The following is a 24,297-nucleotide window of genomic DNA, read 5'->3' as shown; positions in this document are numbered from 1 at the left end:
CATATCCGGATCTCAGATATCGAGTCGGACGTGTACTCACCGTTATCTTTTAGAAGAAGTAATCTCGTGTTAGGGCATTCTCTACTATAATGACCACGCCCTTTGCACTTAAAGCATTCAATCTCACGAGTCCTCTTCGCACTCGAATCACCTAAATTGGGCTGCTTAGAAGGTGTTTGCATTTTAGCAGGAGCCCCTTTCTTCCAATCTGATTGTTTACTTCCATTACTCAAAGAAGACTTGTTAGTAACAAAAGGTGGTTTTGAACTCTTAAAATCGAATTGGAATTGTTACCTCGATAATATTGTGAAGTAGAGAAGGACCCAAACCTTTGTTCCTTTAATTGTTGCTCGATCTCAATGGCTTTGTGAACTGCTTCTTCCAAATCAATGTAAGTTTGTAGCCTTAATGTATTAGCTATCGGCTGTTCAAACCATCAATGAATCGAACCATAGTTGTTTCTTCATCTTCCTCCACATTAGCTCTCGAATGAGCATCTCCATCTCTTTAAAATATTCATCCACCGTCCTACTACCTTGGATAAGTCTTCTCAACTTTGTTTTAATTTCTCTATAGTAGTGAGGTGGAATAAACCTTTACGCATAACTGCTTTCAACTCATCCCATGTCGAAATCTCACCTTCATAATTACGATGGCGGTTTACCCCAAGTTGAGTCCACCAACTTAATGCATAATCGGAAAATTCCGGTGTTGCTAACGCTACCTTTTCATCATCCGGACATTTATAATACGAAACATGAGTTCAATCTTAGATTCCCATTCACAATAAGCGTCGGGATCATTCTTACCACGAAATTGGGGAATTGTGAATTTCGGTTTTGCCAAAGAAGGTTGTCCACGATCATGAAAATCATCATCCAATCTAGGGACACGTCGAGGGCAGCGCCTATGGGGCTGATTATTCCTATCTTCCCGATTGGATCTCGATATTGAAGTTCTTGATTCATTCGTACCTCATTCAAAGTAGTATTCAATGCTTGAAGGGTAGCATTTATTTGTGTGATTGCAGCAGCGTGTCCTTCTAAGCTGTTGTTGGACTTCCATAAGTGTATCATTATGGTCATCTTTAGACATCTTCCCAAAAAGCTGCAAAAATAAACACTCAACACTCAAAATAAAAGTTAGCAAACCTCACCGTTAGTCACTCAAAAGAAAATTAAAATTCTCAATGAGGTAGAATTCAATCTTGTGAGTTCTTTATCGAGTTTATATCAACCAATTAGAGAGTATGAACCAAACTACCAAAGAATCCTAATTTGCACTAGGATGCCAAAAACTGACGAGACACCAATTGATTCGTGTTGCACCGAGGAAGAAGTTGTGCACACATGTAATTCCTACTAACACAAGAAACAAGAAGGTGTTAGATAACGTAATGAAGAATAAAAAGCAAACAAATGAAAACCTACAGCTAAGAATCAATAAAATTGCTAAAACCAGAAAACCCGAAAAACTGCGGAGTAACTTGACAACCGTTCGAGGTGTTCCCGATCTCTAAAAATCACGAAATTAAATCTGGAATGTCCTTAAATATTGAATTTTGATCTGGAAGTTTTGCGCACCAAATTCAACCCGCTGAATCTTTTTTAATTTTTATTGAATTTCGTCTTTTTGATTTTTGACTTTTTGACTGATTTTTTGCGGAATAATTTTTTATATTCAATCACAGTGCCACAAATATTTATGTAAAATTTCAGATCAATCGGACAACGTTTACCCACCCAAATGAATTTTTTGAACAATTTTCTGGGTAAAACTGCTGTTTGTGCTTTAAAAATAGAGATCAGTTTAGAAATCAACCAAGAACACCCAAAACGCCCAAAATCTGATACCAAATGATACGGGTGGCGCAGGACCAAGATCGAGTTGCCAAGTCACGAGAAACTCCTCTAAAGCTCTAAACAAACAGATCTGAAATTAAAACAAAGAACAAGATTAAACTAATCAGATCTGGAATTAAATCCCCAAATTCAATTAAATGAACAGCAAGACACAAAGAACGAATGAATAGATGTTTTCGTAGTTCAAGAAGACAAAATCGAACTCCAAGATCAATTCTCCACAAGCCGAATCTGTTCAAGAACACTAAACAGCAACGAATTAAATCAATCAGATCTTTAATAGAAAATTAGGGATTTGGGCGACAAAAGAAAAGAAAGATAGAAAATTGAATCGGCCAAGAATGCCCAAATTCCAGCAGCCTAATTTCACCCAACAAGAAGAAATAAAAAAGAATGGCAAGAACCCTAAATTTTGGGGATTTTTGGATCGAATAGTTGCTGCCAATAAAAGGGATCGATTAAACGAAGAGTTCTTGGAGTTTAATCAAGGCTGAAACACAAACAAAAACAGCAAAGAAAATTAGAAGAAGAATCGGCACAAGCAATAATAAAGAAAATAAATTGAACAGCAAGGAATTAAAGAAAAGTCCTAAGAACCCTTGAATTCCCGAAAGAATTCACAAATTCCTTCAAACGGCTCTAATCTCCCCTCCAAAGAATATCGATGGCAAGAAGAAGGTTGAAGATGGCTTCCACAATCAAAAGATTGTTAAAAAAACTTCTAAAGAAAACTCAAGAGAGAATTCTTGGAGAAAACCCCAAAGAAAATTCTGCACTCAACAAATCTGAAATTTGATAGAAAAATAATAATAAGATGATTTTTACAAAGGGTGGCTGGCCAATGCTTATATAGGCCTCCAACAAATCCTAATCTCACAAGTAACTAATAAAAATTAAACCTAATTAATAAAATAACAAGGTAAATTCGCCATGCACTTATATGGGTTGTTTTGGGCGAATTTTACATGTAATGCTCCTAAAGATTAAAAAATTAAATTAAACAAGTAAGATGTTTACAAATTGGGCCCTTTAACATTTTGGCCTGATTTTTCAACTAAGGATGAAGAAATTTCTTGATTGGGCTAAATTTTGGTTATTGGGCTTCGCCTTCAAGAATTTGGGCTCGTGATCCATCTCCTACCAAAATTGGGTCGTTGACGCTCGTAATAGAGATCCAATGCGTTTTGGCTGCAAGATTTGGTTTCTTGGACCAAGATTTCCAAGATTTGAAATCTTGATTTTCTTGATTCTTGAAATCTCTTCGAACAGCAAAATTGGGCCAAGATTCGGTTTCTTGATTTTCTTGAAAACAAGAAAGTGAATCTTGATTTTCTTGTTCTCTCGTGTATGCATCTAAGGCCTTGCTAACAAGCTCTTGAATGGTCCCATTTAGTTTGGACCGCATTTGTCGGGCCTTTGATCTTGTTATTGGGCCTTGTGGCAATTTGAGCCCATCACGTTCTTGAACTTGGATTGGGCCTTTATGACTCGCATCATATTCGATCATGTTCATGCCTTAGAACATAGGCTTTATAACATGTTGCATGCTGATATGTGACGTATTTAGGTTCTACTATGTATTATGTGTGTATTTAAGTATGTTTTGGTATTGATTTGATGCTGTTTGTGTTTTAATGAATAAGATTGCAAGTATTTACACTTGTATTAGTGTAGAAACTAAGCTCTATAATGTGTTACATCTTGAAGTGTAACATTTGCATTAGTTCCATTAAGTATATAAGTGTGTTTGCATTATGTTTACTGACTTGTTAATAAGTTTTCAATAAGTTTGCATTACTTTAATGCATGTTTGTTTTGTTTACCATAAGGAAGCGTAATGGACAATGACTTAAGATCTCATTTCTAGCTCGGTTGAAGCTCAAACAATAATAGAATGACTTAAGACCTCATTTCTAGCTCGATTGAAGCTCAAATATGTGCATGCAACTTATCTCACTTCGAAATAGTTTTGAAAGATTGTTTCCACTCATTTCATTTCGATACATTTCTAGCTAGCTCAAACTCAGCTCCACCGGCTCAACTCCAAATAAGCGAGTCCGAAGCGGTGAAACGTGTCCTATGTAAGGCGAGTGTCCTATGCATTTGTGGCAGCCCATGTGGCATCCAAACATGTGAGGAGCACATGACCGCTTGTGCACAAGAGTGTGTGTGTGCATGTGTGCCGAATATACAAGGATAAGAACAAGGGAGGTTGTCGTTTGAAATTTAAATGTATGGTGCTATTAAAATGACACCAAAAGGAGTTATAACTTCTTATTTTAAAACCTTTTGATTACAGCCACAATTTCCATTCAACACCCTCTTTTGTACTTATAAATACATATTAAAATGATGTATTTAGGTTAGATGATTTATGAAAACAATTACATTTGAGAATTTCTCTCAATTTGGTTCTTCATTGAACTTTCCTTGGCATTTCGGACTTAGTTTGTTGTGTCAAATTTTCTTGATACTTGGGTTCCTAGATCATTATCTAGAGGGTCCAAGTCCTTTTGACGTTGAGCAGATTCGATTCGGGTTTGCTCGATGGATTGTGCAAGTTCTTTCGAGTTTAACGTTAATCTATTCCAACGATTACCTTTGCCATTGTTGAACACTCAAGTTCTTTGCCTTGGCGTTTCATGAAGCGTTCGACTTCACCGATTAATTTCTTTTTATTTTAAACGCCAACAACTTCATTTTCCTTCCATTTTCGTTCTTTTGTTTTACCCATATTTTACCATGATTATTTCTTTCATTCCTTCTTTGTTTTCTTGTTGCGAGGCACGTGCTTACAACATTCCTAGATCCGTAACATACGAAGATAGTCTGCTTCGTTAGGCTACATCGTATCATCGGTATCGAGCATAGGGTTAGCATTGTTGTACTTTTCTTCTCCAACAAGAAAATTCAAATTCAAAACAAAATATATATATATCGACTTCAAAATTCAAAAAAACAACAACAAAAAAAGAGAAAGAAAAATCGATTCAAAAATAAAAAATAAAAAAATAAAGGAGGAATTGAAATTTATCAAGTTTGGGAAAGAAAAAAAGTTTTTTTGTTATGTTGAAATGTTGAATAATGTTTAGTTTTGTACTCTGTAATTGTGAAGTGCTTGGATATCAACCAAACGAACTATTCTTATTTGTTCATCTTAGAGCGTTGTAAAGCACTTCTTTGCAGTAAGAAACTAAATTATTTAAATTCCATCCTTTTTCCTTTGTTTATTTTATTTTCTTATCCTTTCCCTTTGTTTATTTTTTTCTCTCTCTAACCGTGTGTTTTCTTTATAGCCAACACAATTATAACAGGTTCTGAAATGTTGGATTAGTCCTTTAAAGAACTAAAAATACGAGAAATTGTGAGGGAAAAAGGCATTGAGCATTGTGAGAACAGAAGGGGAGACAAAAAGAGTCATTCACGCATTCTCCCGAGTGAAACACGAGCACTGAGTGCTATTTTAGAGTGCACAGTTCTTTAGAGTGAAAACTAAGAGGTTTTGAGAGTGTGCTGTGAGGATTTTTACTTTTTTTTACTTAACTCATTATCTATATTCTTGTGTGTTGCTTTAGATGACAGGATCAGAAGATCGTAGTCGTGGTGGAGATCAACCACCAGATTTGCAAATGCAAGCTATTACTCGCACTTTGCAACGTCTATTAGAAAATGCATTAGAGCCTATACACTCTCGTTTGGACAAGATTGAAGGGGGTGGTTCACAATCTGTCCATAATGAACATAATGATGAAAATGACATTGAACATTCACCAAGGGTGAATCAACGACCGAAACGCATGATTGACGATAATATTTCTAACATTAAAGTTACCATACCTTCTTTTCGTGGCGTTCGATCCGGATGCTTATCGACATGGGAAAGCAAGGTTGAACACGTTTTGAGTGTTATAACTACTCGAAACGAAAAAAGTTCGACTAGCGACTATGGAGTTTGTTGACTATGCACCGGTATTGTGGGACCAATTATCGATTAGTCGACGGCGTGCACGGTGAAGGTCTAGTGAGAACATGGGAAGATATGAAGCATATCATGCGGAGACGATTTGTTCCTTCTCACTATCATCGAGATTTATTTCAGAAATTACAAACCTTGAAACAGGGCAACAGGAGCGTTGAGGACTATTTCAAGGAGATGGAGATGTCCATGATGCGTGCAAACATAGTTGAGGACCGTGAGGCGACTATGGCTCGGTTTTGGCGAGTTTAAATTCGAAATAGCAAACATTGTTGAAATGCAACATTATGTTGAGTTGGATGACATGGTGCATATGGCGATCAAAATTGAGCGACAACAACGTAGAAAAGCTTCTACTCGAGGTAATACTCCATTTAAATCTTTTTCGAATCCTTTATACACCCCTAACAATGCCAGGAAATAAGCACCACAACCGCCATTATGGATTCGAGAGCCAGGCGAATCCAGCAAACCAAAGCCTCCCATTGCTGATAATGGACGTGGCAAACAACCAATGGTGGCACCAGAACGATCAAGAGATATTCAGTGCTTTAAGTGCCTTGGTAGAGGACATGTTGCTAGCCAGTGTCCTAATCGGAGGGTTATGTTGATGCGAGAAAATGGAGAGATCGAGTCGATTCGAGGAAGATGTACATGAACTCCCGACTAAAGAAGATGAAGAGAATAACCTAGAAGTTCTTTGAATCTGGTCAAGTTATGGAGATCATGGTTGTCAAACGTAGTTTGAATGTGCAACAGTGCAAGACGAGCAACAACGTGAGACTATCTTTCACACACGATGCAAGATTCAAGATAAGGTATGTCTTTGTGATTATTGATAGCGGTAGTTGTACTAATGTTGCTAGTTCGGTGATGGTTGATGATTAGGTCTTAAGGCGACAAAGCATCCGAATCCGTACAAGTTGCAATGGTTGAATGACGGTGGAGAACTTAAAGTGACGAAACAAGTGGTTGTACCATTTTCAATTGGAAACTACAAGGACGAGGTCCTTTGTGATGTTGTGTCGATGGATGCTACTCACCTTCTTTTGGGGCGCCCTTGGCAGTATGACAAGAGGGCAATGCATGATGGTTTTACAAATCGATACTCTTTTATGCATGCAGGTAAGAAGATTACTTTGGCTCCTTTGACACCGAGTCAAGTAATTGAAGATCAAACAAGCTTGAAAAAGAGTAAGGAAGTTGCAAAGGAGAAGAAAAAGATGAGCGTATATGCAAGCAGTCGAGAAATCAGGAAATGTCTTTCCTCTCACCAATCCTTGTTTATTTTAATGTTTAAAGATCATTGTTTATTGGCTGAGTTCCCTGCTGATTTGCCTGCATCGATTGTGTCCCTTTTGCAAGAGTTTGAGCTGCATCGATTGTGTCCCTTTTGCAAGAGTTTGAGGATGTGTTTCCGAAAGAAACACCGAACGGATTACCACCTCTTCGTGGCATTGAGCACCAGATTGATTTCATTCTAGGTGCTACCATTCCAAATCGACCAGCTTATCGTACTAACCCTGAAGAGACGAAAGAGCTTCAAAGGAAAGTTACAGAATTGATGGACAAAGGTTATATTCGAGAAAGTTTGAGTCCATGTGCTGTTCCGGTGTTGTTAGTACCGAAGAAAGATGGGTCTTGGAGGATGTGCGTAGATTGTAGAGCTATGAATCAAATTACAATTAAGTATCGTCATCCTATTCCTAGACTTGATGACATGTTGGACGAGCTTTGCGGAGCCGTCATCTTCTCCAAAATTGACTTGAAGAGTGGATATCATCAGATTCGCATGCGAAGGCGACAAATGGAAGATGACCTTCAAAACAAAGCTAGGTTTGTATGAATGGTTAGTGATGCCTTTTGGTTTAAGTAATGCACCTAGTACTTTTATGCGACTAATGAATCATGTTCTGCGATCTTTTATTGGAAAGTTTTGTGTTGTGTACTTTGATGACATTTTAGTTTATAGCAAGACTTTGCGGGATCACGTAGAACATCCGAGAGTCAGATTGCAGACTTTGAGAGAAGAAAGATTGTATGGTAACGTAGAGAAATGTGTGTTTTGTCTTGATGGACTTACATTTCTTGGTTACATTGTGAGTGCACAGGGTGTTGAAGTTGATCATGAGAAAATAAAGGCAATTCAGGAATGGCCACGACCGACATCGATTACTCAGGTTAGATCATTTCATGGTTTAGCTAGTTTTTATCGACGGTTTGTTCCTAACTTCAGTTCTATTACCGCACCCTTAACCGGAATTATTAAGAAGAATTCCAGCTTCTTGTGGGGAAAAGAACAAGAAGATGCCTTTCTAAAAATTAAGGATTGTTTGACAAAAGCACCAGTGTTAGCCTTACCTGACTTTGATAAAACTTTTGAAATTGAATGTGATGCTTCTGGAGTTGGTATAGGCGCAGTTCTAATACAAGAAAAGAGGCCCGTTGCATATTTTAGCGAGAAACTGAGTGGAGCAACATTGAATTATCCGGTTTATGATAAAGAGATGTATGCACTGATTCGGGCATTGGAGACATGGCAGCATTACTTGTTGCCTAAGGAGTTTGTGGTCCACACTGACCACGAGGCTTTACGATATATCACAGGTCAGCATAAATTGAACAAACGACATGCTAAATGGGTTGAATTCTTAGAATCTTTTCCTTATGTCATTCGATACAAAAAGGGAAAGATAATGTCGTTTGTGATGCATTATCCTGCGAGATATGTACTATTGAGTTATCTTGATTCACATTTGATTGGATTTGCATATATTCGAGAGTTATACTCTGATGATCATGATTTTTGCGATAAGTATAATGCTTGTGAGAAAGGTGCAGATGGAAAATTCTACAGGCATGATGGATATCTTTTCAAAGAAAACAGGATATGCATTCCACGAGGTTCAATGCGTGATATCTTGATCCGTGAAGCACATGAAGGTGGATTGATGGGTCATTTTGGGGTCACTAAAATGTTACACACCTTAAAAGAGCATCTTTTCGGCCTAAGATCTTGCCGGGACGTTGAACGCCATCGTGAACGTTGTGTGACATGTAAGAAAGAAAATCGAAGGTTTCACCACATGGTATGTACTTACCTTTACCTATTCTTGAATCCCCTTGGACTGATATTTCAATGGACTTTATTTTGGGATTACCTCAAACTAGAACAGGTCAGGATAGTATATTTGTTGTGGTTGATAGATTCTCGAAGATGGCACATTTCATTTCATGCCATAAGACTGATGATGCTGTTAATGTGGCTAACTTGTTCTTTAAAGATGTTGTACGATTACATGGTATTCCTAGGTCGATTGTTTCTGACAGGGATGTGAAGTTTTTGAGTCATTTCTGGAGGACTCTTTGGAGCAAACTAGGTACGAAACTTATGTTTTCTACTACTTGTCATCCCCAGACTGATGGGCAAACTGAGGTTGTTAACAGAGTTTTATCTACTTTACTTCGATCCATCATTAAGAAGAACATCAAAACTTGGGAAGATTGTTTACCACACATTGAATTCGCTTATAACCATGCTGTACATTCTGCTACTAAGATGTCACCTTTTGAGGTTGTTTATGGCTTTAATCCTATTATGACTCTAGATATGTTGCCTTTGCCGCAGGAACAGGTGATGAACAGGGATGGTAAAGCAAAAGTAGAATACGTGAAGAAATTGCACCGACAGGTTAAGGAGAACCTCGAACGAAGGACTCAACAGTATACAAAGCAAGCAAACAAGGGCAGAAAGCGAGTCACCTTCGATGTGGGAGATTGGGTTTGGGTTCATTTCGAAAGGAAAGATTTCCGGCCAGGCGGTCCAAGTCATATCAGCGTGGTGATGGTCCTTTTCAGGTGTTGGAGAAAGTGAATGACAACGCCTACAAGTTAGACTTGCCGGGAGAATACAATGTGAGTCCACATTTAATATATCTGATTTAACCCCTTATGATGATTCTACAGATTTGAGGACAAATCCTTTTCCAGAAGGTGATGTGACCACGTCCCAAGCACCACCAAGCTTGAATCTTGTTTCCCTCGAGCTCCCAAAGGGACCAATGACTCGAGTTAGGTCCAAGCAAATTCATGAAGCTATTTCAGCTTTATTGTTCAAGTTTTGGAAGGAGAATCAGTTCGTTGAAGATGGGGAAGCTCGATCCAACTCCTTGAAGAAACCATGCACCTTAGTGCAAGCTAATTTCAGCTCAATTCCAGCTCCCTTAGCTCAATTCGACTTCAATCAGCTCACTTGAGCTCAATTCCACCTATTTGAGCTCAATTTAGCTTCTTTCCAGCTCATTAATTTTATTGTTTGAATAATTTGAGTGATAGTTATATTTTAATTATTTTTACTACAGCTCATAACCGAATTTTCTAGCTCAATTTAGCTCATCAAGAATTTTGACTATCATTGAGCTAGCCAAATTTATTATTAATTATATTTTATTTATGTCTTTATTTTAATTTGTTAAATATGTCTTGATATTATTTAATTTAAGATGAATGTACCTTGAATCTAATTTGTTTATATCTTTTGTAGGTACATCCACATGTGGGAACACAATTAATGAGGATTCATGAACATTTACGGTTCAATGTATGTTCGGTACATGCATGACTACCTACAACGAATGGTTGCCTTAAAGATGATGCATGAATGATTCAATACAATGAATGGAAGAGTGCATGAATATCCACCTACATGCATCGATTCTTGACCATCGAATTTCCTATGCACCTATTCGGCCAAAAGACATCTTTTGAAGTGTCCATTCACACCTTGGCGAATCTAGACAAAGCTATTGACATCCCATGCATTCATCAGCCCTCAAGTACATTTCCTTACTCATGAAGTTGGCCATTGAACATCCATACAAATTAATTTGGACATCACTTTTAATGGATACATTTCTAGTTTAGTTTTACACATTTAAAGCCAATTAATTAGTCTTTAAGCTTGTTTAGTATGACTATTCGGCTATCATCCTAACTCTATAAATAGTTCATTTCTTTTTGTAAAAAGGTTAGACATTTCTGATTATTAAACTTATTGTGAGGTTACCTCCAACCCGATTTCGTTTGAGTCTCGTCTGACTTATCTAGCTCGCTAGTGGCGTCAACCCGACTTCTTGAACTTATCACCATCCTGGTGTGGCGTTCATCCACCTTTTTAAACCTTTGATTCCTACCTCTCTATAGGTAACGGGTCAAGGTCCATCTTCGACAATCCATATAATCCACCTTGAGCAATATAAGTCCCGGGGCAATACTTCATATAGTATTGAATCGTTCTTCGCTTGAGTTCTATTTTTCCATTCCATTTTAACTATTAAATTATAAACAATATTTCTTTATTTCACCGAACCTATCAAACATCTATCCAAACCATCTTTTGAACCCATTTTCTCAGCTTCCACTATAAAAAAAATCATCTAACTCCATCTATCTACAAAATCGAACAAACTTCTCGTCGACGATCGGGCAATCAAGTGAATCGACTCAATCAAGTGAAAGTCGTATGGTTTAAGGTAGGCTCGAAAGAAAGAAAGGTTCAAAGATGTGGCGTATAAAATGGATTCACTAATTGGAAACGAAGAAATTTTTTTTAATAACGTGAAATTTCACCAATAGGGATATTAAGGAGTGTAGAATGTGATTTTGGAAAAATTTCTATTGAAATGTCTCCAGACTTTTTTTTTAAGGATCTTTCACGTCTTTTCGTCCGCACCTAGACCGTATGCAATTTTCTTTCAATTTTTTTTCTTTTCGATTTTTTTTGATTTTTTTTTCAAATTTTTTTTCGAAACTACAATTTACGTACCTAAATTAACCAGCTCTGATACGAGCTCGATTCGGATGATGTGACGAGTCGTATTATGTTCCCGATTGAATTTAGGTAGTGTCGATTTAGTTCAAATTCAATAAGATGAGTTATATTGGTTTCGCTGGTTTATTGAAAGCACTTATGGGGATTTTGGTTTCTGAAACCATTTAAAACCAATATAACTAATAAGGGTTGAATTTGAACTAAATCGACACTACCTAAATTCGATCGGAACATAATACGACTCGTCACATCATCCGAATCAAGCTCGTATCATACACCCACATCATTCCTTTGTAACCTATTTTGAAACCGACCCTCAAGCAGCAAATTAAGTCTATCAAGACGAATTACGAAATTGAGAGAAGAGGTCGAGTGGCAAAAGGCAAGAGTGAAATACATCAAAAGAAAAAGCCAAAATTGAGTCTAAACACGAAAAGCAGTGAAAATCATTATTTCTTTGTGAGAGATTGGTGAGGATTTTGAATTGGTGAGGTTCATTTACTATTTCTTCTATCTCTTGATTTTCTAACATTTTCTTGAATCATGTCTCAAGAAGAATTCTCTCCGATGAATTTCAATACTTGGTGAACGAGATGGGCGAATATTGGAGGAAAAACTAAGCCCATTAAAAAGACGTTTGGACCGAGTGGAGGAAAAGCCCGACGGAAGCAAACTCCACCGAGTCGAGAAATAGAGTTAAGTTCATCACGACGACATTATTCGAGAAGAGACACATATCAAGACTCCTATTCAACAAGGCTTTCGAGACCGCGAGAAGAAAACTTCGAGTCAAAAATCACTCGAGATGAGTGAGAAAGGACGAGCTATTCCTCGTATGCTTCAAAGAAGTCCTTCCTAAAGGATTGTTCTCGAAGAAATGGACGAGAAGCTTATGAAAATATTTTCTCTTTCTTTGAGCCAAATGATTATCTCTTTGATTCTTTCGTGACATCCGCACATTGTAGTGAAAAAAGAAAAAGAAATCAAAATAGTGAGAGAAAAAGAAAATGAAGAAAATAAAATTGAAAAAGAAATTGAGATTGAGAAAAAAATTGAAAAAGATAAAGATGTTGAAGAAGAAACGAGAGAAAATGAAGATAGTGAGCGAGAACAAGAAAAGGAGAACGAAATTTTAACTAATCCCCGTGATGTTTGTTTTTGTCCTGTTCCTTCTTTTCAAGTTCCGACAAATCTCTGTGACGAATATCAACTTCAATATCTTCCTAACGAGCGACGCTTTTGCATGACCGAAAAAGGTAAGGATGAAGTTGAAATCAAACCACACGAGCTTGAAGGTAAGCGAGGTAAAGAATTTTTAAAAACCGAGTCATGGCCATCAAGTTTGAAAGTTGTTGAAAATGACTTTGTTTTAAAAACATTCTCTTATTTTCATTCGATTAATTGCTATTCTTTGAATGTGGTTGATGTTTACGAACGACAAACTAAAGATTTGGTTTTGCATGATGTCGGGTTTTCTCGAAAAGTGATTCAATTTTTCAAATATGATAATTTTGTGCATCCATTATTGTCATGTGACAAATCCATGAATTTGTGCAAGTTTGATTTGATGAATATAAAGAGATTTGAATGTTTGTTTCTATGGACACGAAAACCCTTTTGGTTTGACATGTTTGATTTACTAAAACACTTTGGCGTAAGTAATCAAACTCGTGTGTTCAAACCTGGAATTTATTATTTTAGGTTGATATGTGCGGAACTCATGCATCCTAAATTTTATGCGACAAATTTATGTCTACTTGATGCTTGGCCTCTGAAATTTAAAGACTCTGTTTATAATTTAAACTTGTTCTTTGATCATTTTATGTGGCTGTACATGAAATTCATTTTTCATTTCGAAAGGGTAAGATCAACTCATGTTTTTGAACCTAGAATCGTTACATATGTTCAATATGTGAATAGTGTTTCAGCATGTTCCTTTGACTTAACGTCTATGGAGACATTACCCTCTTTCAACATTATGAACCCAACACTTCAAAAAGTGCAAGTTGCCTTTGTGTTTACCCTTCGTTTCAGGTTTCTCAAGGATTGTGTAATGAGCTTCGACTTCAATACCTTCTCAAGGAGGAAAGGTTCACTTTGATTGAAAAAGGTAAAATTGATTCTCAATTTTCCACTCCTAAAGGTGAATCAGGTATGAATTCTGATGTTATGCGACCATCTTTTCTTAAGTCGAATGTAACTAAAATTTTGAAGCCACCTTAATTCTTGAAAATCGCTTGAATCTGTTGTGGTTAATTATTTGATTTTGCTTGACGATGATAAATCCATTTTGAGTAATGATAAGATGATTTTTCTCTTTGGAAAATGTGATGAATTCATTGTTGAGAACATAACCAAACGGCAATTGCGAGTGCCAAACATGCGAAATCATGAATCATATGAAACTTTTCATTTGTGTGTTTGTGATGAAGATTTAAATTTCTTGTTCCATTACTCGCATTCCATTTACTTGAACAATGACTTGTGGAAGCAAATTGAAAAGTTCGAATGCTTAAAAACATATTTGTCTTTGTCTCGACCATTTGATGAGTTATGGATATGGAAGGAGTTTTGTCCATATGATTGTAAGAATGATGTTTTAAATTTGCCTTTTTACATGACTCATACTTGTCTTGTTATGACCATGCATGATCCACATAGTTGTTCTAATCATTTCTTGATGATTAATAGTTGTCTATTTTCATTGATTCATTTGCCATCTCTAATGCCGAATATTGTGAGTTCTTTTGCAAAGGCTTATGAACGACTAATTGTTCCATTCATTCAAGGAGAGTTGCATAAGACGGATTATTTTCTAGAGAACAAACAGCTCGACTTGAGGACAAGTCGTTTTGAAGAAGGGGGGATGATGTGACCACAAGTCAAAGTGAGTGATTATTCTTTGTGAGTGATTAGTGAGTTCTTGCTGTGAGTCTTTAAAGAATTTAAAAAAAAATGTCACAGAGTCTGGAAAGGAATCCAAATGAGGTAGGTGGATTTCGTCCCATAAGAAATGTTGGAGGAGGAGTACCGGATCTCACTTTGCAAGCCATTATGCGAGAAATGGAGCGATTGTTTGATCGCAAGCTTGAACCAATCGAAGACCGCTTATATCGAGTTGAAATCCGAGGACAATGTGAAGCGACTCCGGAAGATGCAAGGCGAGAACGAGAGCAACCAATTGACAACTATGATGAAGAAGAATCTGAAGGTGATCACTTATCTGAACAAGGAAACCCTCAACGGTTCCAACGAAATCGAGACCGTCCGGATGACAATCTTAAAAATATTAAGATGTCTATTCCACCGTTTCAAGGGAAGAATGATCCCGAATCTTACTTGGAGTGGGAAAAGAAAATGGAACTCGTCTTTGAGTGCCATAACTACTCAGAAAATAAAAAGGTAAAGCTCGCTGCCATTGAATTCTCGGACTATGCGATCGTGTGGTGGGATCAATTGGTGACTAACCGAAGGAGGAATGGGGAGAGGCCTATCTCTATGTGGGCCGAAATGAAGGCCGTTATGCGCAAGCATTTTGTTCCCTCCTATTACCATCGGGAGTTGTACCAACGATTGCAAAATCTCACACAAGGCAACCGAAGTGTCGAGGACTACTATAAAGACATGGAAATCGCTATGATAAGAGCCGACGTGGAGGAGGATCATGAAGCAACAATGGCGAGATTTTTAGTCGGCCTAAATCGGGATATTGCCAATATCGTCGAGCTTCAACACTATGTAGAAGTTATGGACATGGTGCATATGGCAATAAAAGTTGAAAAACAATTGAAACGGAAAAGACCCACGCGGACATATCCAACGGCTTCTACCAACAAGTGGGCTCAAGGGACTAGCAAAGCCCCCAATCGGCCTAAGGAGCCTTTCGTTGCTGCCAAACCCAATCAAGTAAGTGCCGATGCTAGCAAAAATAAAACGAGGTCATCTCGAATCATTCTCGCGATATCAAGTGTTTCAAGTGTCAAGGAAGAGGCCACATTGCGAGTCAATGTCCTAATCGACGAGTGATGGTGGTTCGTTCAAATGGCGAGATTGAGTCCGAAGATGAACAAGAGGAGGAGCCTGAAATTCCCATGGAGGAAGGTGAAGAGGTCGAGCTGCCCGTTGAAGGAGAATTACTTGTTGTCAAAAGGAGCTTGAATATCCAAGTAGCCAAGGAAGAATAACAACGAGACAACATTTTTCACACCCGTTGCCATGTTCAAGGCAAGGTGTGTAGTTTAATTATTGACGAAGGTAGTTGCACCAATGTCGCAATTTCTTTGCTGGTTAAAAAACTTGGTTTAGCCACCACAAAGCATCCAACTCCTTACAAGTTACAATGGCTAAATGACGGAGGCGAACTCAAGGTGACGAAGCAAGCAAAGGTGGCGTTTTCCATAGGCAAGTACCAAGATGAGTTGGTTTGTGATGTCGTACCAATGCACGCGGGACATTTGCTATTGGGGCGTCCTTGGCAATTTGACCGGCGAGTAGTCCATGACGGCTACACAAACTGATATTCGTTCAAGCACCTTGGGAGGAATGTTACATTAGCTCCTCTCACACCAAAGCAAGTGCATGAAGACCAACTCAAAATGAAGCAATCTATTGAGCGAGAAAAAGAAAAAGAGAAAAACAAAAAGAGTGAAAAGAAAAAGAAAGAAAAGAATGATGAGAGCGAGATAAAAACAAGAGTGACCAAAGAAAAAGAACAAGAGTGTGAAAATGAAAAAACAAGTGTTTTTGCTAGAAAAAGAGAGATTCAGAAATTGATGTTAGCGAGGCAACCCATCTTTGTACTTATGTACAAAGAGTGTTTATTTGAAACTAACGAACTTGAAAATACTTTGCCTACTCCTATCGTTTCTTTGTTGCAGGAATTTGGAGATATTTTTCCCGAAGAAGTGCCAAATGGCCTACCTCCCATTCGAGGAATCGAGCACCAAATCGACTTTGTGCCCGTCTTTGCAATTCCAAATAGGGCAGATATAGAAGTAATCTGAGGAAATGAAGGAATTGGAAAAGCAAGTAGCCGAATTAATGGAGAAGGGCTACATCCGTGAAAGCTTAAGTCCGTGCGCGGTTCCAGTATTGTTGGTTCCTAAAAAGGATGGATCCTGGCGAATGTGCGTTGACTGCCGCGCTATCAACAAAATCACAATAAAATATCGCCATCCTATTCCCCGCCTCGACGACATGCTTGATGAACTTAGTGGAGCCCAATTGTTTTCGAAGATCGATTTAAAAAGTGGGTATCATCAAAACGGAGTATGGTTTGTATGAATGGTTGGTAATGCCATTCGGACTTACCAATGCTCCTAGTACTTTCATGCGTCTCATGAATTATGTTTTACGTTCGTTCATTGGGAGATTTTGTGTTGTGTATTTTGATGATATTTTAGTATATAGCAAAAGTTTAGAGGATCATATTCAACATCTACGTGCAGTGCTTGAAGTGTTGCGAAAAGAGGTACTTTATGCCAATTTAAAAAAATGTTCTTTTTGCACTAATGAAGTTGTTTTCTTAGGTTTCATTGTGAGTGCTCGTGGTTTAGAAGTTGACAAAGAAAAGGTCAAGGCGATCAACGAATGGCCGCGTCCAACAAACATCAGCCAAGTGAGGAGTTTTCACGGGTTGGCAAGCTTCTACCGAAGGTTTGTGCCTAATTTTAGTTCTGTTGCTGCCCCCTTGACAGGTATAATTAAGAAAAACTCTCCTTTTGTTTGGACTGATGAACAAGAGAATTCTTTTATTAAACTTAAGGAATGTTTAACTAATGCCCCTCTGTTGTCTTTACCTGATTTTAACAAAACATTCGAGATAGAGTGTGATGCTTCAGGTATCGGCATTGGCGCTGCTTTGATGCAAGATGGACGGCCTATTGCATACTTTAGTGAAAAGCTCAACGGAGCTACATTAAATTATCCAACGTATGATAAGGAACTATATGCGTTGATTCGAGCTCTTGAAACATGGCAACACTATTTATGGCCGAAGGAATTCGTAATCCATTCGGACCACGAGGCTCTAAAGCATTTGAAGGGACAAACCAAGCTCAATAAACGTCATGCCAAGTGGGTGGAGTATTTGGAGTCGTTTCCGTACGTGATCAAGTATAAAAAGGGTAAGGAAAATGTTGTAGCCGACGCCCTATCACGAAGGTACGCACTTGTCAATTTAATGGATTCTAAATTGCTTGGTTTTGAATTTATCAAAGATCTTTATAAATCCGATGCTGACTTTGGTGAAATTTATGAGTCTTGTTCGCATGGTGCTTGTGAAAAGTACTTTCAGCATGAGGGCTATTTATTTCGTGAAGGCAAGCTTTGTGTGCCTCAAAGTTCTGTGAGAAACGTCCTTGTAGAAGAAGCTCATAGCGGAGGACTTATGGGCCACTTCGGAATTGCTAAAACTTTAGCAATATTGCATGAACATTTCTATTGGCCCAAAATGAAACGTGACGTAATAAGGAAATGTGATCGTTGCATCACTTGTAAGAAGGTAAAGTAACGAATCAAACCACATGGTTTATACACCCCGTTGCCTATTCCTGATGCTCTGTGGGTAGACATTTCAATGGACTTCGTTCTGGGCCTTCCAAGAACCAAAAGAGGGAGAAATTCAATATTTGTTGTTGTAGACCTTTTTTCAAAAATGGCCAATTTCATACCTTGTAATAAAACTGATGATGCTACTAACGTTGCCAATTTATTTTTCAAGGAGGTTGTTAGGTTGCATGGAATTCCTCGAACCATTGTGTCCGACCGTGACACAAAGTTTCTAAGTCATTTTTGGAGGACATTGTGGGGGAAATTGGGCACTAAACTTTTATTTTCGACGACATGCCACCCTCAAACGGATGGCCAAACCGAAGTAGTAAACCGTGTGCTATCGACTTTGCTTCGAGCTATTTTGAAAAAGAATTTGAAGATGTGGGAAGATTGCTTACCTCATGTGGAGTTCGCATACAATCGAACCATTCATTCTGCTACGAAATTTTCTCCTTTTGAGGTAGTATACGGTTTTAACCCCATTACTCCTCTTGATTTGATTCCTATGCCTTCTAATGAATTAGTACATGTAGATGGCAAAAAGAAGGCCGAATTTGTTAAACAATTGCACAAAAATGTTAAGGATAATATTGAGAGGAGAACCGAACAATATGTTCGAGGGGCAAATAAAGGGCGCAAACGAGTCGTGTTCGAACCCGGTGACTGGGTTTGGATCCACATGCGCAAAGAACGGTTTCCCGATCAAAGGAAATCCAAGCTTCAATCAAGGGGTGATGGCCCTTTTCAAGTATTGAACGGATCAATGACAACGTCTACAAGATTGACCTACCGGTGAGTATGGAGTGAGTGCAAGTTTTAACGTTGTTGATCTTTCTCCTTTTGATGTAGGTGACGATTCGAGGACGAATAGCTTCAAGAGAGGAGGATGATATGAGCTCGCCCATGAAGATAGGTGCCAAATCCATGGAGTTGCCTTTGGGGCCAATTACTCGAAACACGTGCCAAGAAGTTCCAAGATCTTGTAGCAAGCTATATTGCTCGATTGTGGAGTGATGGGTTGATTGCCCATAAAATGCCCACTCAACTAGCTTGATTCGCAATTTCCTACAAGTGATTTTAGCTTGTGTCACTCAATTTAGCTCAATTCGACTTAACTAGTTCAAGGAGCTGATTATATTCATTTTGAATAAATTAAATTAGTTGTGTTAGTTTAGAACCAGCTCAAATCATTTAATTAAATAAATGTGTCTTAATCGGACATTTTAATTCACTTATTAAATATGTTTTAATTAGTACATACCTTTAATATGTCCATATTAAGTCATAAATTAAATGTGTTAGTTTAATTACAAAGTTTTAATGTGTCTTGACTAAGACAAATTTATTAGTGGTCGCTAATTAATTTGTCTTAGCCAATTAATGTGCGAATTTTAATATGTCCATTTGCTGATTTCATGAGTATTAAACATGTCTTAACCACATTTATTTGATGTTTTTTCAGATGAATCAGCTAGCTTAATGGCAAAGGAAGCTCATAAAGAGGAAGCATGTATTTGGGCACATGCATGGATTCAAGCATTTAAAGTGCAGTGCCTTGTGTTTCAAATGACTTTTCGTGCAGCTCAATGGACTTCTAGCTGCTGTTTTGAGCTTCTCCAAGGGTCAATTTCGTAGAGAGCAATGGCCAAAGAGTGCCTCATAAATTCCAGCAGCCAAGTCATGTGGAGGCTACTCATATTCGGCCAAAGAAGCATAATTTTTGAAGCTGTCCATTTCTCTTCTCCATAGCAGCAATTAAGCTCTTTTAAAACATTAATTGAATGTGAATTTTCTCCATTAAAGGGGCCAGCTGAATCATCTTTTCTAGAAGGTTAATTTTCAGAATTTTATCACATGAATGTAACTAGGAAATTTCTAGGAAGTTTCCTCAAGAAACTTAAGGCATAAGGATCTAATTAGATAGGCTATTCGGCTGCCTTAGTCAAGCTATAAATAGGTCATGTAATTCACATTTTGAGGTTAATGAACAATTTGATAGCTTTGCTAAATTGTGAGGTTGTTTTCAACTCTCGTTATTCTCCAAAAACTTGTGAGACTTATCAAACTTCTTTGTGGCGTCAAACTTGTTTTTGTTTCTACCCGAACTTATCACTTTAATCCCAAAAGTGTGGCGTTCGATTCATACTAAGGTTCCTATCATTTTTTTGATAGCGGGTCGAAGTTTTTATCCATTCAACCAACTATCCATCCACACCTTACCAACCTAAGCATTCTCCTAAGTTACGGGTTAACACACACTCCTATTGTGTTAGTTCGGCTTTCGAATCCTTAGCCAAAATTGCTTTTATTATTTCTGATTTATTTCCTAAACCAACCAACTCTTTTGAGCCCAAATAATCCTTTTCTTCTAGCCTATTTTGTAAAGCTTTCAATTTACTCTTAATTCACGATCGGGCAATCTCTACGACTCAATTCGAAAACGAGGCGAGGGCATATCACCAAAGCAAGGTGATAAGTTCAAAAGAGAACGATAGACGCGACTAGCACGCTAGATAAGTCAGATCGAAACTCGTACGAATTTAGAGAGGAGAAAACTCACTCTTTGAACAAAGTTCATTCAAATGATCAAAAGTCAAAAGTTCTTTACAAATGAAATTAATCAACTATTTATAGCCAAAGCTTAGGCTAGCTGAATAGTCAATATCTAACTTAAAAACTAAAAAATAAAAAAATAAAAATAAAAAAATAAAAATCATTAAACTACCATAGCAAGGTTCGGCTGAATGAAATTAAGGCTGGAAATTAAAGCTCCTAGTTGTTGGTACATGTATGCACATCTTGCTGTAAAATTTGAATTCAATAATAAACAACATTTGTGTATGTGCAGCCATAATCGAATAGTCACCTTCAAAATTCATGCATAGCCGAATGCATCTTTTACTTGGGAAAATGGAATGGGCGGCCAGATTTAATGTGAACAATCAAGTTCTTTGTCTCCACGAAAAGGTGCTTGGAGAATAGCAATCAGTAGCCTGAATTCATCTTGAATACAACTCCACATTCATGTATCCTTTGCTGTGCACGAAAAAGGTGTTTAGAAAAGAACTAAGTCAACAGATCATTTAGTACCGTCCTTTGCATGGAACATCTCATTTAATTCATGGCTTTGCTGCACATTAAATCAGCAAGCAGCTTCTTTAATTTCGTCCATTAAATGGCCACATGAAAAAGCATAAGCAACTCCTTTAATGCCGTTCCTTGCATGTAGAATAGCATCTTTAATGCATGTCTTGCTGTACATTAAATTTGGCCAACATCCACTTCCTTAAATGCCGTCCAAGCCATTAAAACTGCAGACAAATAATTAAATTCGGTCATTAATATCTGCTCATTAAAAATTAGCATCTTAAGACAAATTAAATTGGCAGCAATTTGATCAATAAATATGCTTCATCAATTCGGCTGAAACTAATGAAAAACATCAATAAATTTGGCAACTAAGGCACATTTAATTCAGCAGCCACAATTAACTTCAACTGGACATCATTTAAGACATCATTAAATTCGATTGTAGCAAGACTAATTAAATTCGTCCAGACACATTAAACAACAGCATTAACTATGACAAAACACATTAATTAGGCTTAAGACAAATTAAAGCATGCATTAAAACAAATAAAACATATTTAACATGGAAATTAATGTGTCCAGATTTTTAAACAAATTAATTAACTTATTTGATTAACTAATTTAACTAACAGCAACTTATTTATTCCAGCAAAAATAAATGCAATCTTAATTAAATAAATTGTATTCTAGATCAATGAGCTAGAATCCAACCGAATTGAACTAGGACGAGCTTGTGAAAATGTCGAGCTTCGCTTGTGGGCTGAGCCAAGGGTGATTCCAGGGCGAGGTCGTATCAATATTTCTTTCTAATTTAACTTTTGTTTTCTAATATTTTGTTGAAGCATGTCTGAACAATTTTCTGAATTTGAATTCCAAATGTGGAGACAAGAAATGCAAAGGATAATGCGATCTGAATTTCGACAATTCGACAAAGATAAAGAAGATTTGACATCTACTATCATTGACATCAAGATTAGTTCAATCCTTCAAAGATTGGAAAATGAACCACAATGTGAAGATATGTTTCACACGTGTTACCGTGTCCACGATAAAGTTTGTTGCCTCATTATTGATGGTGGAAGTAGGTCAAACATGGCTAGTATTCGAACGGTGAAAAAACTTGGCTTGGCCACTACCAAGCATCCACGACCCTATCAACTGCAAGGACTTGGTGTTGAAGGAAAATTTGAAGTTACTCAACAAGTGCGTGTTGCATTTTCCATCGGAAGATACCAAGACGAAGTCCTTTGTGATGTTGTGCCTATTCAAGTCTGCCATTTGTTGCTAGGAGAACTATGGCAATCGGATCGCAAGGTCATTCACGATGAACGTACCAATAGGTATTCCTTCAAGCATCAAGGAAGGAAAATCACTTTAGCGCCGCTCACACCGGAACAAGTGCAAGAAGACCAATTCAAAATGAAGCAATCCATTGAGCGAGAAAAGGAGAAAGAGATTGAAAAAGAAATTGAAAGAAAACAAAAAGAAAACGAAAAAGAAAAAGAAATTGCAAAAGAAAAAGAAATCGAAAAAGTGAGAGAAAAAGAAAATGAAGAAAAGAAAATTGAAAAAGAAATTGAGAATGAAAAAAAATTGAAAAAGAAAAAGTGAAAAAAGAAATTGAAAGAGAGCTTGAAAAGAAATCAAGTGAAAAAGAAAGAGAGTCTGTAAAAGAAACGAGTGAAGTGAGTAATCACGAAAAAGAGAGTGCTGTGACCACGCCCCAAGCCCCATCAAGTCCTCGTCTTGATTCCCTCGAGCTTCCAAAGGGACCAATGACCCGAGCTAGGTCCAAGCGATTTCATGAAGTTGTTTCAGCTTTGTTGTTCAAATTTTGGAAGGAGAATCAGCTTGTTGAAGATGAGGAAGCTCGATCCAACTCCTTGAAGAAACCATGCACCTTAGTGCAAGCTAACTTCAGCTCCTGATACGACCCCGGCCTCGTGGATGAATTATGAGTCGTGTTTAATGCCCGATCGTCCTAACGATGAAGTTTCATTCGTCTTGAATCAAAGAGTTATATTTGTTCAATGAAGGTGTTAATGGTTCATTTAAGGTTAAAAGGAAATGGTTGGTAAGGTATTTTGGCTAAGAAAGAAAGAAATCAAATATTAAAGGTATGGAATTTTCAGTTTAAGGTGAAATGGAAAGAAAGGCTTAAAAACAAGAATGAACCAACACTAATGAAAATGTTGACCCGAATCTTATATGTCTTTAAGGTGGATGAAACGGATGTAAAAGGACCTCGACCCACTATCTATCAAAGATAGGAACCTCGGTATCAAATGAACGCCACACTTTGGGTTGAAAGTGATAAGTTCGATTTTTGCAAAGAGCAAGGTTGACGCCACTAACTAATAGATAAGCCAACGAGTCTTTGGACGAAATTCAAGAGAAGAGTTCTCTCAACAAATTGACAGCATTTCATTAAGGTTCAAAAGTCCCTTACAAAATAATTTCAACAACTATTTATAGATGAAAACTAAGCTAGCCGAATAGCCACGAATTCTTAAAAACTAAGCAAATGCACCTATTTAATTAAGATAACAAGATTCGGCTGAATGTGAGCTTGAATGGACAACTTCTAGAATGATCAATGGATTTGGAAACTTGGAGAAGTCCATGGCAGTAGCTAGGTTCTGTTAATGGTCTTGAACAAGCTCAATTAATTGGCAACCTTTGCTGAAAAGTGATCAGCAATTAAAAGAGGTAATGAGCAGCCATCAAGGTGTGAAAACTCAGCTTTGAAGGGTCTTGGAATGTGAACACATGGAACCGAATAGCCAAAATGAATCCAGCAATATGAAAAGAATTAAAAGTCGGCTGAATGGTCAACTTGGGAGTAGAAAACAATAGCTTCTTTGGCGAATGGACACCTAGGAAGCTTTAATCAGCAGCCAATTTAATTTGCCAAACATGCATGTACCGTCCATTGCATGTACCGAAATTAAATACATGTAGCTAATTAATTAAATGAGAACACATTA

The 24,297-nt window shown here is 37.5% G+C and overlaps 1 pseudogene; it reads left to right on the top strand.

Moving 5' to 3' along the window:
• The first annotated feature begins 14,623 nt into the window (after positions 1 to 14,623).
• On the top strand, positions 14,624 to 19,234 carry LOC128037436 (uncharacterized; annotated as a pseudogene).
• Positions 19,235 to 24,297: the final 5,063 nt, after the last annotated feature.

This window comes from Gossypium raimondii, unplaced genomic scaffold (assembly GCF_025698545.1).
Source record: "Gossypium raimondii isolate GPD5lz unplaced genomic scaffold, ASM2569854v1 Contig00261, whole genome shotgun sequence".
NCBI classification, from domain to species: Eukaryota; Viridiplantae; Streptophyta; class Magnoliopsida; order Malvales; family Malvaceae; genus Gossypium; species Gossypium raimondii.
Note: the sequence above shows the minus strand (reverse complement) of the source record. Positions and strands in the feature narration are given on the sequence as shown.